At 48.6% G+C, this 2,500-nt stretch overlaps 1 protein-coding gene across 3 annotated transcripts in view; it reads right to left on the reverse strand.

Moving 5' to 3' along the window:
• LOC127006985 (uncharacterized) overlaps positions 1–2,500 on the reverse strand; it is a 120,090-nt gene that overhangs the window by 16,803 nt on the left and 100,787 nt on the right. The gene's annotated exons all lie outside the window — the stretch shown is intronic.

The following is a 2,500-nucleotide window of genomic DNA, read 5'->3' on the forward strand; positions in this document are numbered from 1 at the left end:
TTTTCACAGTTTCAGGGCATTTTTAGGTAGTTTTTTGACCACCAGGGTGTCTGACCCTTCTTCTGTACCATGAACCTAAAATACCACGCATTACAACCCGACTGATCTCATTTTTGGCCTTTGGAAATAGTTGATGTGAGGCGATATTTGACAAGGGTTTCGTAGGAGTTTAGCGCATTTCCAGGGGTAGCTTGATGACCCTGGTGGTAGTCTGACCCTTCTTCTGTACCATGAGCCTAAAATACCACTCATTATAATCCAACTGAGCTCCCTTTTGGGCTTTGGAAATAGTTGATGTGAGGCGATATTTGACAAGGGTTTCGTAGGAGTTTAGCGTATTTCCAGGGGTAGCTTGATGACCCTGGTGGTAGTCTGACCCTTCTTCTGTACCATGAGCCTAAAATACCACGCATTACAACCCGACTGATCTCATTTTTGGCCTTTGTAATTAATTGATGTGAGGCGATATTTGACATGGGTTTCGTAGGAGTTTAGCGCATTTCCAGGGGTAGCTTGATGACCCTGGTGGTAGTCTGACCCTTCTTCTGTACCATGAGCCTAAAATACCACTCATTATAATCCAACTGAGCTCCTTTTTGGGCTTTGGAAATAGTTAATGTGAGGGGATGGAAGCGTCTGAATATACCGACCTGTCACTTCTCGGAGCAACACTGTAACAGGCTTCACGTAATGGGATTGTTCTGTGAGTCTCCGTATATATCAAGAAACGGGCGAGCCATGTAATTACCTGTTGCCTGGTGTAATTAGGTTCTCATTACTGACACGTGGAGGGAGAAAATAAATAACTTTCTATTATGGTAGATTTTAAAACCATTATTATTATTATTATTATTATTATTATTATTATTATTATTATTATTATTATTATTATTATTTTACTTACTACTACCACTACGACCTTTGTGATTATACTACTTCTACTACTACAACGATAATCATACTACTACTGCTATTACTACTACTACTACTACTACTACTACTACTACTATTTCTACTACTACGAGAATCAGAACCCATATAAGAGTATCAGTAACACAATTTAAATCCACAATACTAAGAAAAAAAAAAAGGGAAATTAGAACCCACTGAGGAGGATTAACAGCGAATTGAAACCTCTTTGCAAACCCACAACGCGCCACAATAAGATGAAAACATAATGGAATCTGAACTCATTTAAGAGGATCCGTAGCGCAATTTAAACCCACGCTCGTTTTACTAATATATTTCCATTACCATCACAACTACTACTACTACTACTACTACTACTACTACTACTATCTTTTCTTGTATACAATTTTAAGGGCAATTCCTCCTTCAGTAGAATACCAAAAGAGTGTCTGTCAGTGCAGGGTGATGCAATACCTGGCCACAGCCCCCTCACCACCCACACCTTTGCCGGAGCAGTGCCCCCCCCCCCCTCCTTATCCCCGAAGCGCCGTAAAATAAAGGAATCTTCCATCAGGAGGCGGCGCGAGGCGGGAACAATGGTTGGCTCCTGCACACAATGCCCGCCGTCTCGCCTCACCCTTGACCTCACTCCAGCCTCCTCCTCCTTCCCTTTCCCTCAAGGTCTGCCTGCCTGGACGCTTCCCGGCTTCGAGTGGCGGTAAGATGTCTCGACGCTCCTCGCTTTTCACAGACACGCGAGCACTCCTGAAGGCGGTGAGTTGAAAGGTTGCTGGGGACGGAACGGGACGGGGGCGAGACGGGATGGACGGGACAAGACGGGATAGGACGGGGGGATGGACAGGACGAGTGGTGGGACAAGACGGGATGGGACGGGACGGGGCAGGACGGGGCAAGACGGGACGGAACAGGACAGGAAGTGGGCGAGACAGGACAGGACGGGACGGGACGGGACGGGACAGGAAGGGACGGGCCAGGACGGGACGGAACGGGACGGGGGCGAGACGGAATGGACGGGACAGGACAGGATAGGACGGGGCGGGACAGGACGGGACGGAACAGGACGGGGCAAGACGGGACAGAACAGGACGGGGCAAGACGGGACTGGATGGGACGGGTCGGGACAGACGGGACAGAACAGGACGGGGCAAGACGGGACAGAACAGGACGGGGCAAGACGGGACGGGACAGGAAGGGGCAAGACGGGACGATAGAGAGACGGAGGGGATGCCATGCCCTAAGAATGATCCACTTAGTCCGGTGGAGGATGAGGGAGGAACAGAGAGAATGGGATACCAAGAATACCTGGAGAGAAGGAAGTGTGAAGAGACTATCTGTAGGAAAAATAATAAGAAACTGACTGGAGCAAAGGAATTGGGACGGATCGGGGGCGAGATGGAGGGGGCGGCGTGCCCTTGTCGCCACCGGAACAACGTGTGAAGGGGGAGGGGAGGGAATATGAGGGAAGGAGACGAGGGAGGCGTAACTAACTGACATGGTGCTGCGAGGAGCTTAAAGTATCTATAAACGCTTCATTCTTTGGAGCAGCTGATGAAACAAAGAGCCAAGAAAT

This window comes from Eriocheir sinensis, chromosome 34, assembly GCF_024679095.1.
Source record: "Eriocheir sinensis breed Jianghai 21 chromosome 34, ASM2467909v1, whole genome shotgun sequence".
NCBI classification, from domain to species: domain Eukaryota; kingdom Metazoa; phylum Arthropoda; class Malacostraca; order Decapoda; family Varunidae; genus Eriocheir; species Eriocheir sinensis.